Source organism: Dasypus novemcinctus, chromosome 14 (genome assembly GCF_030445035.2).
Source record: "Dasypus novemcinctus isolate mDasNov1 chromosome 14, mDasNov1.1.hap2, whole genome shotgun sequence".
Classification (NCBI taxonomy): domain Eukaryota; kingdom Metazoa; phylum Chordata; class Mammalia; order Cingulata; family Dasypodidae; genus Dasypus; species Dasypus novemcinctus.
Window position 1 is genome coordinate 67580118 of NC_080686.1, and position 16458 is coordinate 67596575.

Sequence of the window (16458 nt, forward strand, 5' to 3'; positions counted from 1 at the left end):
TAAGAAAGAATTTTTTATTAAGTTAATATCCAAAGGAAACTTAGTATTCTTACTAGGAAAGAGAGAATCGTATGCTTTTTACAAAATAGCATTCTTCTAAAAGGCTGTTCCATCAGTCCTGTGTGCTTAGCCAGGGCTGCACACTTACACTTAAAAAAAAAAAAAGTCTTGCACTGTCTTCTAAATTGTTCAGTCTTTTCTCACCAACAACTTAAATATTCTTAAGAGCAGGGACAGAATTATAGCCTACTTTGGTAGCCCCTGATTTTCTTTACCTCTTAACAGAAAGTTGGGCACGTAAAAGCATTCAAATAATTTACTGAAATAGAGTCATCTAATAAAATGAAAGTACTGTTTTTTTAGGAGGTAGTAGGGATTGAACTGGGACCAGGCGTTCAACCACTGAGCTAAACTTGCTCCCCAGTACTGCTCCCATTTAAAATACTGAGAAGATTCAAATTAATTTGAACAGCACCTTCAGGCTTTATTTTACAATGCTCTGAAAAATATTATTATTATTGAAGAATAAAATAATAGTGATAAAACATTTTTATTCAACTACAGCTACATCCTCCAAAATGAAATGTTTCCTTCCATTAATTAATTAATAACTATTATTTTATCAGTAATAATTGGCTAAGAATTAAGAAAATCCCAGCAATGCAAAATGCTACATATATAGAATTGAAGCTGCTAGAAGGCCCCCTGCCCACTTCTTTACACATAACTTACAAAAATAGGTACTATAAACAAGTTAGCTGTTAAAGTGATAGAAAATCATTGTTTTAATAAATCAAACCATTCCATCCTGAATATCTCTGTTAGAAAATATTTCTGTAGAAAATTCTAAAGGAACTACTAGGAACCATCACATCTAGGACTTAGTTTCATATCTGAAAGGTCTAGTCACTCTACCATATAGTAATTAATCAAATATTTTAAGAAAACTTTCATTTTTCCCTTTCTACTCCACAAAGTTCTGTCCTGCCCATCATAATCATTGCCACTTTCTTCATTCCTCATAATGTGCTTTTGAGTCCACTTTGCCATCTTGAATGTTCCTACAGCTTTGTGCATATTCTTTTGAAAGTTTAGCACCCAGCACTTTTGTGCTGTATCCACGGTGAGATCTTACAAGCATCAAGTAGTGGAGGTCTATTATCATAAACATATATAGAAATGTTTACTACTTCCCTTAAGGCAACCTCAAATTGCTGACTGCATTGCATTGCTCAATCACACCAAGCTTATTATAGACTAAAATCCTCAAGTTTCTTCAGTATATTTTGCTTCAGTGCCATGTTTCCTCTATTGTCCTTTTTGGGGGAAAGATGTGTGGGGTGGAATATGCTTAAGGGTAGGAACTTAAACTTCCCTGTTTTTAAATGTTTCACTTCTTAACATTTTGCTCATTTTTCCAGGCTTTTAAGATATTTTTTATTATAATTTTGTCATCTGGAATAGCTGCTACCCTGATTAGGGTCATATCAATTTCCAACTAAATGAACTTATCTTTATATTGTTCTCTAATGGACTGATTTTAAAAAACTGAACAGAACCAAGGATAAAAGTCCAGGAACTCTTTTTCAGTTAATATCAACCATTACTAGCTATTACTCTCAACTGTGCCAGAATCCAGGCCAATTTTTTTCTAAATTATGCAAAGCTTAAAATAAGACAACTTGTCAGACCCCTTGCAATAGTTCATATGTAGAGGTGCCATATTTGAGTATCAATATGTAAAGGAAATAAAGTGTCAGACATTGTTCCTACCATACCTATGTGACTCACAGATTTGTTTCTTTTTCTAGGTATTCAAAAACCACTTCTTTTTATTTATTTCTCCCCATTCCCTAATTGTTTGCATTTGCTGTGTCTTTTTGTTGTGTGCTGGTCTTTTCAGGAGGCACCGGGAACCAAACCTGGACCTCCAGTGTGGGAGGGAGGCACCTAATCTCCTGAGCCACCTCGGCTCCCTCAAAAACCATTTCTTTTTTTTCTCTATTTTAAATTTTCCTTAGGATCATTAGAACTAATTTTGGTTTGTAACATTCTTGTCACCTCCATCTCCATTCGGAAAATCAAAATTTGATTTGCCTGTTTCCAGTCATCTGGCCTTTTTTCATTATCTCATTCCCTGGAAGTATTTTAGCACCTAATTCAGAACTCTTCAAGTTTAGAAAACCTAGATGAACTCCTATGTTACTTGCATCTATGTCCCTCAAGAACTTTTTCAGAAATGTTTAGTATCTTTTTAGTTTGAAAAGAATATTTGGCAGAGAGGACATACACATCTATCAGTATTACAACATCTGTCCAAGCTATAGCCCTATATACCTTTCTGTTATTCCTGTTCCTTACAATAAAAATGTTGAAAAGATCATATTGTTGTCCTTGGTGTTTTTGCTCATCTCAATCTTGAGCATTTTCCATATTAATAATGTCTGTAATTTATCTTTGATTATATGTCCTTTTTATCTCAGGAACTTGTTCTTAACCAGTCTGAAGTAATTGAAAACTAAATAATTGCTTTATATTTCTCTTCCTTTCCTTCCTTTTGGGGATTGTTTTGTGATTTTACTAATCAGAACTTATTTTAGTGATCTTAACAACCTCCTTGAATTACCTTTCTTTCCAGATTTTCATGTTGTGGAGGCATATTAATTTTTTTCTAAATTGTCTTTGGATCTATAGGCCTTAACCTGATTACGGTTACTTCTTTCTCCACAATCAAATTAAAGAGTAGCACTTTTCCAAGTATTCCTGGACCAAGATGTTTGTGAATCCCCTGTAATTATAGGAAGAACTCAGTACATTCTTCTGAAGAGAGGTTCTTTCTTGTCTTATCAAATAGCTATAATGAGATATTTCTTACAAAAAAAAAAAAAAAAGATTAAGAACTCTCTAGGACAAAGATTTTATTTTCCAGCTCTCTTTAATTTTTGGTATTCTAAAAGTATTGCTTCTGTTACTTGAACTAACCTAAACCTATCTGCCATTTAAAATAGGAGTATCTGTGGACCACTGACCATGAGGTGCAGTGGTGCTCAGAGATGTATTCACCAAATGCAATGAATGTCTCATGATGATGGAGGAGATTGTTACGGGGGGAGGAGTGGGGTAAGGGGCGTGGGGGGTATACATATGGGGACCTCATATTTTTTTAATGTAATATTTTTAAAAAATCACTTGAAAAAAAATAAAATATTAGTATCATTCATAACATTTTTAATGGAAAGATACATTCTAATTTTCAAATCACATTCTTAAATTGTATTTGGGAGTTCAATGTTTTTATATGTTTGGACTCCTGTAACACTATGCTAGCAAACGTATTTATGTTTTCCATGTCTTTGATATAAAGGTATGATGACAATGAACTATTACTCAAAGTACAACTGCTAAACAAACACTAGCTCCCAGTATTTAGAGAATGAATTATGCCCTTGAAGAGCATACAAGATATTTATGAATCCCAATGCTGAGCTTATCAGTGACAGTGGTCAAGCAGATGGGAATAACTTTCTTTATTCTAAAATTAACTCAGACCATTGATGTACAGATAAACTAGAAAGGGACCCAGAGAAAACATGAATTCAGAGATATATAACCTGACTTCTGGGTTTGAAGGGATTCAGAATTCCAGAAGAAATTGTATATTATTTTTTTATACAAAAAAATTACAAATACAGCTTTGAGATATAATTATGTAACAAAAAAATTCACTTTTTATAGTATACAACCCAGCGGTTTTTAGTTTATTCACAAAGCTATGCAACCATCATCACTATCTAATCCCAGGACATTTTCATCAGTCCCAAAAGAAAGCTTGTATTCATTATCAATTATTTCCCTTTCTCATCCTCTCCACCGCCACCACCCCCTATAGTCATTGGTAGTAACTAAGAATTAGTTTCAATTTCTATGGCTTTGCCTACTCTGCTCATTTCATATAACTGAAATCATACAACATGTGGCCTTTTGTGTCTGGCTTCTTTCACCTAGCGTTAACGTTTTCAAGCTTATCCTTGCTGTAGCATGAATCAGGACTTCATTTATATTCCACTGTATGGATACACCAGATTTAGTTTATCCATTTATCAGTTGGCAGACACCTGAGCTCTTTTCATAACATTACTATGTGTACATTTGTGTACAAGTTTTTGTGTGGACACATTTTCAATTCTCTTGGGCATGGAATGGAACTGGGAATGGAACTGTTGGATTGCATGGTAACTCTATGTTTACTTTTTAGAGGAACTGCCAAACTATTTTCCAAATGGCTATATTACTTTTCATCTCCACCAGCAATGTGAGAGGGTTACAGTTTTTCCATATCTGAACCAACATTTGTTATTGTCGGTCTTTTTGGTTTTAGTCATCTCAGTGGGCATGAAGCAGTATCTCATTATGGTTTTGGTTTACATGCTAATGACTAATGATAAGCATTTTTTTAAATATGGTTTACTGGTCATTTGTGTATATTCTTTATAGAAATGTTTATTCAATCCTTTGCCCATTTCTCAATTAGATTTTTTGTCTATTGTGGAGTTGTAATAATTCTTTATATATATTCTGGATATAAGTCCCTTGTCAGACATATGGTTTGTAAATATTTTTTTTTTCCATTTTGTGGGTTGTCTTTTCACTTTCTTGATGGTACCCTTTAAAGCACAAGTCTTTCAAATTATGATTAGGTCCAATTTATTTTTTCTTTGCTGCTTGTGCTTTGGTGTCATATCTAATGGTCTATTTCCTACCCAAGGTCATGAAGATTTACTTCTATGTTTTCTTCTAAAAGTTTTATAGTTTCAGCTCTTACATTTAGGTCTCTGATGTATTTCAAGTTAATTTTTTTTTTAAGGTGCAAAGTAGGGGTCAAATTCATTCTTTTGCATGTGGCTATCCAATTGTGTCAGTACCATTTGTTGAAAAAAATATTCTTTTCCAATCAAATTATCCTGGCACCCTTGTCAAAAACCAGTTGACCATAAATTTAAGCGTTTACTTCTGCACTTTCAATTCTATTCCACTAGATTATATGCCTGTTCTTATTCCAGTAACAAATTATTGTAGCTTTGTAGTAGGTTCTAAAATTTGGAACTGTGAGTCCTCCAACTCTGTTCTTCTTTTTCAAGATTGTTTTGGCTATTCAGAATCCCCTGAATTTCCTTATGAATTTTAGGATCAGCTTGCCAATTTCTACAAAGAAGAAAGCTGCAATTTTGATAGGGATTATGTTGACTCTATAGATTAATCTGGGGAATACTGCCATCCTAATATTAATTCTTCTGATTCGTGAACGTAGGATGTCTTTCCACTTATACAGGTTGTTTTAAATTTCTTTCAACAATGGTTTGTAAGATTTGCTCTTGTTTCGTTGAAATTATTACTAAGTATTTTACTCTTTTTTAATGCTATTGTAAACAGAACTGTTTTCTAAATTAAAAGTTCAGATTGTTAATTGCTAGTACACAGGAATATAATTGTCCTTGTACTCTGCAACCTTGCTGAACTTCTATATCAGTTCTGGTAGTTTATGTGCGTGTGTGCGCGCGCATGCGCGCGCAAGCATATTCCCCTAGGAGTTTCTATGTACAAGATTCTGTAATCTTGTATAATCAAGATACAGAACACTTCTACCAACCAAACAAGCTCTCTTGTTCCCACCTGCAGTCAATCTGTGAAGAGATATAGCTTTACTTTTTTTTCCAATCTAGAAAATTAAATATAAAAATAAATCTTTTATTTTTCTTGACTAAGTTCTCTGGTTAGAACCTCCAATAGAAAGCAGATATCCTTGTCCTGTCCTGATCTTAGAGAGAAAGCTTTCAGCATTTTACTATTAAGAATGATGTTGGCTATGGGTTTTTCATAGATACACTTTATCAGGTTGAGGAAGTTCCCTTTTATTCTCAGTTTTATTCTTAGAGCATTTGTTTGTTGTTTTTTTAAACCATGAGAGGTATTAGATTTTGTCAAGTGCTTTTTCTAGTAAGATAATCTTCTGGTTAATATTCTTTATTCTATAAAATTGTTTACTACCATGGTTGATTTTTGTATACTGAATCTCATAAACCAATGACAAATCCCACTTGGTCATAGTTTATAATCCTTTTCACACATTGCTGGATTCATTTGCTAATATTTTATTCAGGATTTTTGTATCTATACTCTTAAGGGATATTAGTCTGTGGTTTTCTTTTCTTTGATATCTTTGGTTTTGAAATCAGAACAATACTGGCCTCATAGAATGAGTTGGGAAGAGTTTATTAAGAATTGTACATATATTTTTAACAGGAGGCTCCATTTGAGTGCCTACTATGGGCCAGTCACTATACTGGGTACTGTTAGTAAAATGTTTTCTCCTCATTCAAGGAAATACCAAGTATATTGCTGTTGCATCTAATTTTCTCTTGATTTATTTAAACTTGGCATTTAATTACTAAACAGTAGTTGATTAGCTTGTCAATTACATTTTTTAAAATTCTAGAAAGTAATTATTGGCCTGTTTTCCTAGAATTATGGATCAGGCACAGTTGACTGATAAATCTAGTACACTGTCAACTAAGTAAAGGAGAAAAGTGTAACAGACAAAATATTCTTTTTTCTTTCTTTTTTCCCCCAATAGGCAAAATATTTAGCTATATGGGACCAGTAACTCAAGGCAGAACTGGTGTTAGGAAGGGACAGTAAGAGCCTGGTAATAAAAATGGTGGGAACCTTTCATGTCAACTATTTTATTAATAGATTATGAAACCAAAGCAAAGAGAAGGGAAAGGCTGTCACCTTTTTGAAAATTAAATTTGTTGAGATATAATATCCATACAAATATATATATATCAATTTTAATAGTACAGCTTCATGAGTTCTAACAAATGTCTACAGTCCTGCAACCACACTATAATCAAGATACAGAACATCTTTACCACCCAAAAAAGTGCTTTTGTGGCCCTTTGCAGTCAATTCCCTCTTCATACCCCATAATGCCAGACATCCACTGATCACAGTCAATATTTAATAAGCACTAAGCATATGTTATGCATTGTGCTAATGCTTGATATATTATTTAATCTTCCTCCTAAAGTTACAAGAATAGATGCCATCATCCCATGTTATGAGTAAGTAAACTGACTTAAGTAATTCACCCAAGATTCTTTAGTTATTAAGTTATAAGGATGAATTCAAACTCAGGTCTACCTAATTCCAACATTAAAGTCTGAGCGCTTTCAGCTAAAGGCACTGAATTTCTTGGCTTCTCCTGAAAAGTTTTAAATATCTGGCTTCAGCTACCACTGAGTAGAAATGTACTGGCTGATGTTTTTAGAAATGTATTTTTTCAGGTGCCCAACACCCCTAACTACCTTCTACTATCATTCTGACACTGGCACCAGGCCCCCTCATCCATGTGTGTTACCTTCTGGCCTTTGTCAGCATTTGAGTTTGTACTAATTTTTAAAAATAAAGCAAACAAAACAGCCAAATTAGGTATGTAGAAAGAGGATACATATTCAACCTTTAACAATTGTCCTCCTGAGGATAGGGTGGAGGGCTTTTGTTCCTGATACATTTCTATAATGTTGACTTGTTGAGAGTATATATTACATTTGTAACTTAATTGACTTGGATTGAATATATGTACTAGAATGCAATGAAAACAACAAAATTCTACAGCTATACGTTTCAAATTTTCTTTTAACATTATGATTAAAAAGGATTATAGGTGATATCTTTTTCCTTGTTGAAAAAATGGTACAAAAACAATCATTTAATATAAATACTAAAACCATACTCTTTACTCTCTTCTATAGCAAGAGGTTACTTTAAAAAATGCTCTTATACAGGAGATTCAATAATGAGAAGACTACAGTTTACTAATGCAGGCTGTAACTTTTCTACACTTGCTGACATCACTAATAATACCATGATGTTTATGCACAGACTAAAGCAAACAAAGGAAGCAGTATTGACTTTTGTAATAACAACAAAGATAAAATATTTTTTAATGTAACTGGTCACAGGAAAACAGTCTTTTAAAGGAAAATTACAACAAAAGGAGAATTTAAAAATCAGTAACCATCTAAATTCTTAAGTACAATTTTAACATTTTAAAGAAACTACTAAATTGTTAAAATCATGGTTGATAAGATTTGTAGATCTATGCTTTTCTTGACATTAACCTTTTGCTTTTTTTTTTGCATCTAATGTCCACATTACTGGATTTTTTTCTAATTTTATTATTTATGAAAGATCAGAGTATAAGTGGCTTGCTTCTACTTCTAGAAGTATGTATGAAGAGAGAACATGAAATTATGAATGGTAAGTATATCTTTGAGAAAGAAGATTGTTCTCAAGTTCATGAAAGGCCCTATCATGTAAGATGCTGGATTCTTGAGCCATTTGTTACGCCTCTCTTTCTTCTTTTCTGGTTCTTTTGTCTCCTCTTTAAAATATATCCAAGTCTTTCCCAATCATTAAATAAAACTTGTCAGTGCACCTCCTTCTTTCCACTTTCCAATTTTGCTGCTTCCTTTCTCAGCCAAACTTGCTGAAAAGAAATCTGCACTCACTGACGGAGCTTCCTTACCGATCATTTGCCTGAGTCCTCCTCAGTCAATACCCCTAGTGTATTTCAAACTCATGTAGCAAAGGTCACCAATAACGTACATACCAAACACTGTATCCTCAAAAACATCCACTCTCAGCCCAGTTTTCTAATGACAGTTGGAGAAAACCATATAACTATGAGGAACAGAGTCACTATAAATTCATGTTTTGAATTCATCTAGATACTCAATGCTGGATTATAATCTTTTAATAAAGCCTCAACCAGTTCTCCAATTCCCTTGAAAACTCTATTAAGTCCTTCAGTATTCTCTTCAAACTGCCAACCAACTTCTTCACAAAATACACTTAGTAAATTATCTCCCTTGCCAACCACTCAGGGATCTTTAGCATATTATCCTCTCCCTTTGCAGAAACTCTTCTCAGCATATACCTTTAAAGGCTCGTCTTCCATGTTGATGGAGCTCAAATTTCTACCTCTAATCCAAACCTTTTTTCTGAGGTGCAAATATTTGACTCCTAGCATTCACTGAGTGCTTACCTTGTGCCAGTCACTGTGGCTGGCACTGTTCATACACTACAGAGGATAAGCGACTTGGATAAGATCACACAACTGGTAATTGGTATTGCTAGGATTTAGGCAGATTTGTCTAGCTCAAAGATTACATTCTTGAAATAATAACAAGATCTAATATGAGAATGTGCTGTGTGTCAGATATTGTTCTAAGCACTTTTCATGCTTCAGTTCACAGTTTTAATTCTCATAGTTACCTTATGAAAGAGTTGCTATTATTATTTCCACCCTAAAGGTTATCTTTTAACTTTCTACTGTGAAGTTTTTGGTTAATATTACCTGGGTATATCAAATGCATTATGTCCAAAACTGAACTACTTTTATCAACCCTCAATCTTGAATTTCCTTACTTTGGTGAATGACACCATCTTCCAGATGTCCAAGTAGAAATCTGGAAGTGACTCCATGCACTCATATATTAAGTTCTCTTGATCCCTTCCTCTTCTTTCTGAACATGCTTCTATTTCCTTACTTCATGTCACTGATATTTTTTCCTTGTCTTACTGCATTGAATATCATCAGGTCCACAAGGATAGAAGTCTAGAAAAGTTGGCTCACAGACATTTGATAAAATTTTGCTGAATATAAATAAATGAATTAGCTTAAAAGCTGGTCTTCCTTTTTTGGGCTTGTAGCTCTCTGACCCACTCTTTGCACTGCTAATAGACATTATTTTAAAAGGAAGATCTGATATCAATTTATAGCACTTTAAAGTCATTCCATTCTTAAGCATAAAAACCTCTAAGGCCCACCATAATCTGGCCTGTTCCTACTTCTTCATCCTTGGTTTTCCTACTCCTTGCCTACCTCTGCCTCATACATTTATATTCTGTTTTCAGCATTTCTGAATTACACACAATTTCCTAAATTCTTTTTTTTTTAAATTTATTCCCCCCCCCCCCCCCACACACACACACCGTTGTCTGCTCTCTGTGTCCATTTGCTCTATGTTCTGTGTCTGTTTGTATTTTTGTCGGGGGCACTGGAAATCTGTGTCTCTTTGTTGTGTCACCTTGCTGCATCAGCTCTCCGTGTGCCATGCCACTCCTGGGCAGGCTGCGCTTTTTTTTTTCCCACGCAGGGCGGCTCTCCTTGCATGTTAGGCTCCTCTACACAGGGGACACCCTGCATGGCATGGCACTCCTTGCGCACATCAGCTCTGCACATGGGCCAGTTCGCCAAACAAGTCAAGAGGCCCTGGGTTTGAACCCTGGACCTCCGATATGGTAGGCAGACACTCTATCAGTTGAGCCAAATCTGCTTCCAAATTTCCTAAATTCTTATGTTCTTGCACATGGTACCCTCTCGGCCTAGAACAGTCCACTGCACTGCTACCAGTTACCTGTTTAATTCTTTCAACCAAGTTCAGAAACTGCATATCTATTCATTTCAAGTTGGGTTTGGTATCCTTAATGTACTCACAGTATATCATATTAGTATTGAATGATGAGCATATCACTACCACAGTCCTTATTATCCAGTTGTGGATTATTCATTTAATTGCCTGTCTTCCACACTAAATTTTTAGAGCCTTAAGGGCAAAGAGGGCCTTTTCCCTATTCTCTTTCTTCTCTTTTTTTCTTTTTCACTTTTTTCTCCCTGCCTTTCTTTTCCCCAGCAACTACCCCCAGTTTCTGACACAGAGTAAAATCTCAATAAATGTCTGTTGATTTAATGAATCAAAATTACCAGATTTTGAATTTAACCACATATAACTCGGCTTCATGTTACAGTTTGTTAGAAGGTAGAGGATAGAGAAATACAAAGAGGAGGACAGGTATTCACATATTCTTTCATTAGTGAATGAAGTGAGAAAGCCAAGGGAGAGAGAAGTTTCAGATTCAATTGTTCACTTACATTATGGGCTTTAGAGAGGGTTTCCTCAAAGTGTAAAACATTTGGTAAATGAGTGTTTAAAGCTCTAGAACAGCTTCATTCTTTGGACTGTAAGGGACTCTACTCTGTATTAGTGTTAGCAACTCATTGGGAGGAAAGCAAGATGATGAGATGACATCAAGCAAAAAGCATGACTTTCTAAAAAACTATTCTTGATCTTCAGTGACTCCTTAGTTCTTAATAGCTTAGAGCCAATCTAATAAAAGTCTGATTCTCTTTTTTCTTCTTCTAACAAATAGCTTTTCACTTACTTCTAGGGAAGCTTATCTGATAAGTTACCTATGCTTTCACAGAACCTTAAAATGGTACCTGGCAGTTTATTCTGACAACTTGGCATTTTCTTATTGAAATATCACCAGTGAATTTGAGAATTGCCTTGTTCTACATAACTTTATAAAAAGTCAAGAGGAGTGGATGTAGCTCAGTGGTTGAGCTCCCCATGTATGAGGTCCTGAGTTCAATCCCTGGTACCTCCTTAAAAAAAAAAAAGTAAACATATCTATCCCTGGTATAAATGTATATTTCCTCCAGTGAAAAAGAGAAAAAATATTTAACTACCTAGTATGTATCTCTTGTTATACTATATACTTTCACAGATTTCAGTTTACTTAATATCCAGAACAAATAGTTGAGATAGGTATTATTTACAGTTTGCAAATAAAGAAAATAAAGTTTAGAAAAACTAAGTAACTTGCTCAAGGTAACACAGTAATTAAGAACTAGTATCCAAACCAGGATATCCTGGTATATAAAATACAAGGTCTTCTGCCACTAAGACCAGAAGAAGTAAATCCATTTTTTTTTTTAAAATACTAAATGAATAAGCTTTACTACATTAGTTGTGCAAATAGTATTGGCATTTAAGTGTTGGCTGATGGCAAGGGAATGTCAGGTCCTTAGTACATGTAGCAGTAAATGTACAGGACCCTAAATATGGAATTTATCCACTCTGACTGGCCGAAGGGCTGCATTTCCAGACACCCTGGCTCTTCACCCCAACAGGGTTAGCTTTCCAGCACGCCAGTAAGGGTACAAGGCCACTTATCTCCACAGCCAGCCCTCAGGACATAGTTCACTCTTCAGCTGGGAATCCATTCTGGGGCAGAGTAAGCAGAGACTGACAGGGCTGGTCCAAAAGCCACGCCCAGACCTAGTCCCTCCAGCCGTGTCCACTTGTAGGAGGTGGTCATCAGCTCATCTGCAGAGCGGGCCTGAAGTGGCATGAAAGAGGCACAACGATGTTCACATTTGGGACAATGCTCTGCAGCAGCGTCAACGTTCTCCCAGGCAGATGCTCCCCCTGGCACATCATCCACTTCTTTCAGCTTCGGATACTTCTGACTTGTTACCTTGCCGGTGATGTCATGCACGTAAGGCAGGTGTTTGCAGCGAAGTGGTGGCAGTGCTGTCCTTCCTCCAAGGTCAGGCCATTACTGCGGCCCAGACAACATGGCAGTGCCTTCCAGCAGGCCTGAGAGCCCCCAGCTTCCTGTCAGCTCCTGTGTGCCTGGTGCCGAGCACTGCCTTGCTTCCAACTCTTATTCTAGATCCATTCTTGATAGACACCCTTCTGTTAATCATGTCTAGATAGAGTGTTGTAGGCGAAAACCCAGGGCATGGTTATGGTATCAAGGAAGCCAAAGCATGCAGGAATTTTTAAAAGATGGGTTGACAGGTGTTGTCAAAAGATGCCAATACTAAAATCTAATATAGAGCTATATGATGACATTATGGTAGAGTGGAAAGTATCAGAACCTTGCTTGACATCAGTCTTGAGTATGACTCCTGCCTTTGCTACTTTTTTTCTTTTTGGTGAAGTATGTTAAACTCCACATATCATTTTATCTCTACATACTTCAATAGGCATCTGTAAAAATATGGACATTCTCTATATATCTACAATGCTATTTAAATACTATATTGTACTGTGACTACATCAAAATATTTTTACTTTAATAACCTGAACAATTTGGGTGATCAAGGTATGTGGGAGAAAAAGTGGTCTTTACGGTTCTCCAAAAATAAGACCTAAAAAATCTAAAGCTTTCATACTGTACAATTCCATTTATATGGCATTCTCAAAAATACAAACTACAGTAGTAAAGAGATGAACACTTACCAGGGATTATAGGTGGGGGAAGGGTGTGACCATAAAGATATAGGATGAGAGTTTTCATGGGTGATAAATTTGTTCTATATCCTGACTTTGCTGGTAGTTACATGAATCCATGTATGTGCTGACATTCATAGAACTGTACACTAACCAAAAAATAAAATAAAAAAAATATAACAAACTGAACAATTGCCTTAAAGGCTTTAAAAATAATATAATAAGCCGAAAAAGAATTAAATTAGAAGAAATTAAGATAGAAAACAAGGAAACCAGTAGACCATAAAACCAAGAGCTGGTTCTCTAAGAACATCTGATATAGAGAAATCTGTGATGAGTCTGATCAAGAAAAGACAAGACACAGGCAAGTATTAGGGGTGACAATGGCAATATAATCACAGCTGTGGAAAATACTGTAAAAATTAGTACTTGCAACTTTAAAGCAAATTTGGAAATACAGATGAAGCAACAATTCTAGGAAAATTTTAATTAATGTTAAAAAAAATTGATTCAAAGAGGTAGAGAACCTCTTTAGACAATAATCACAGAAGCAACTAAAAAGATAATTAAAGAATTATTCCACCAAAGGTACTGTACCCATGTATAGTTTAGGGTCAAGTTCTAGTAAACTTTTAAGAAATAGAATTTGTATTATTTAAAATTTTATTTTAGTTAGCTCCCTACTTATATAAAGGAATATAAGAATAAATAAAATAAATAAAAAGAATAAAAGGCAGGTATAAATCATGAATCCTAATTCTAATTCTCTGTAGCCCACCCACATAGGTCAATGAAATCACACACTCAGGCCCTCATTGCAATGCTGTGCAGAAAAGATGTGAAGCTGAACTCTATTTAATTTATGTAATTTTACAATAATCTTTCATATTTCTCATATGAGACCTAAACACAACCAAGCATTTAATCTGGTGCTCAATGAAACTTCTGTAACAATACTTGAGCGAAAACTGCATGTTTTGTACTTAATGGAAATATGCTATTCAACACTGTATATACAAAACATGTATACTGTATTTGCAGTTGACTTAAGGGATTTTTAGAAGAACGGTATGTGGAGGCTAAAGTGCTGTTATGGCAGCCGCTGTAACACTGGCGCAGAAGGAGGGAGTCATTGAAAATCAAGAGATTCACTCATGTCAGGCTGATTAATTCATCCAAGCAAATGCCACCAACAAGCTGACAGTCATAGCTGACCAAATCCAACATTTGAAAGAACAAGCAGGCAGGTTTTGGAAGATGCTCACAGAGATGCTGACTTGCACCACATATTATAGCTTGCAATATGGTGAAAAACCTGGCAACATCTACTACCTTTACAAATGGAAGAGTGGTCAGCAGTATTTTTCCACTATTTTTCCAAAGGAACAGGGAACAAGCTGTCCACATGACTTCCTTGGTGCCTACAAGCTACAACATGACCTGTCCTGGACTCCTTATGAGGACATCGAAAAGAATGACGCTAGCATTAGCACAGTGGACAAGTTGCTAAGCCAGCCAGTGGCCCTGCCTCCATGCACTGAATCCACCTTCTAAGAACTCACCTGAGTGTGGTACAGCTCTCATGGCAAGGAGCCAACTATGACCTCCTTCTTGCCTCTATTGTCTACCTTGATAGGGGATATCATGCAGATTGAGGGGATGTGGGTAAATCATGAACTTCTCGGAAGGAAAACAAAAACAACGGTATATCATTCTAGCTTTACTCAATGACTTCAGAACCTAAACCAAAAGTAAGTTCCTTCTTAACCCCCTACCCTTTGAATCAGGGCTAATATTCTTATCTGTAAGTAATCATCGTAGTAACACAGTCATGTTATGGTTTAGATAGTTCTAGGGCCACACTTTGGTTACTTAAAAGGCTGCCATCTTTTGAACCAATAAGTTTGGTCTTAAAAGTGCCACCCCCAACAAACTGGATTGTTTGACTCCATAGTAGTACCCACCCTTTGACTTGTGCTCAATCCTAATTTAGCATTTCCATTTTACCCACCAGTTCTTGTTTTCAGGTTGAATTCCACTTCCCATGGGACCATTCTATCTTTACCAAGGTATCATTCTTTTTTTTTTTTACTTAATTTTTAAAAATTTATTGTCTTTTTAAAAAAAGATACATAAATCACAAAAAATATTACATTAAAAAATATGAAGGAAGTGGACTTGGCCCAATGGATAGGGCGCCCATCTACCACATGGGAGGTCTGCGGTTCAAACCCCGGGCCTCCTTGACCCGTGTGGAGCTGGCCCATGTGCAGTGCTGACACGTGCAAGGAGTGCCGCGCCACACAGGGGTGTCCCCCGTGTAGGGGAGCCCCACGTGCAAGCAGTGCGCCCCGTAAGGAGAGCCGCCCAGTACAAAAGAAAGTGCAGCCTGCCCAAGAATGGCACCACACATACGGAGAGCTGATAAAGCAAGATGACGCAACAAAAAGAAACATAGATTCCCAGTACCACTGATAAGGATAGAAGCTGTCACAGAAGAACACACAGCGAATGGACACAGAAAGCAGACAACTGGTGGGGAGGGCGGGGAGGGAGAGAAATAAAAAAATAAAAAAATCTTAAAAAAAAAAAAAAAGAGGTTCCCATATAGCCCACACCCCTCCCCACCCCACCCCACTTCTCCCACATCAACAACCTCTTTCATCATTGTGGCACATTCACTGCATTTGGTGAATACATATGGAGCACTGCTACACCGCATGGATTATAGTTTACATTAAGTTTATACTTTCCCCCAGTCCATTCAGTGGGTTATAGTAGAATATATAATGTCTCACATCTATCCCTGCAATATCCTTCAGAACAACTCAAAGTCCTAAAAATGCCCCCACATCATACCTCTTCTTCCCTCTCCCTGCCCTCAGCAACTCCTGTGGCCACTGTCTCTACATCAATGATACAATTTCTTCCATTGCTAGAGTCACAATAGTTCTATAGTAGAATAAGTAAGAATAAGTAGAATAAGTAAGTCCACTCTAATCCATATTTTATTCCTCCATCCTGTGGACCCTGGGATGGTGATGTCCACTCCACCTCTAAAGCGAGAGGGGGCTTAGATCCCACATGGCTGATGTATGTGATTCTCCTGCTTGCAGTTGTAGACTCTCTCGGTTCCCTGGTGTGGTGGTTGACCATCTTCAAGGTATCATTCTTACTGGCTAAGTTAGTACTAAAACTCATTCATAAGAAGGGATCTACTTCTTATAGGCCTATATATATTATCTTGCTTAGTGAAACAAAGTTTAACAAAATAGGAATGAATATATTTCTCTAGTCAGCACTTTACAGTAAA

General features: G+C 36.1%; 1 protein-coding gene across 2 annotated transcripts in view; it reads right to left on the minus strand.

The window, feature by feature from the left end:
• LRP12 (LDL receptor related protein 12) overlaps nt 1–16458 on the minus strand; it is a 71335-nt gene that overhangs the window by 38474 nt on the left and 16403 nt on the right. The gene's annotated exons all lie outside the window — the stretch shown is intronic.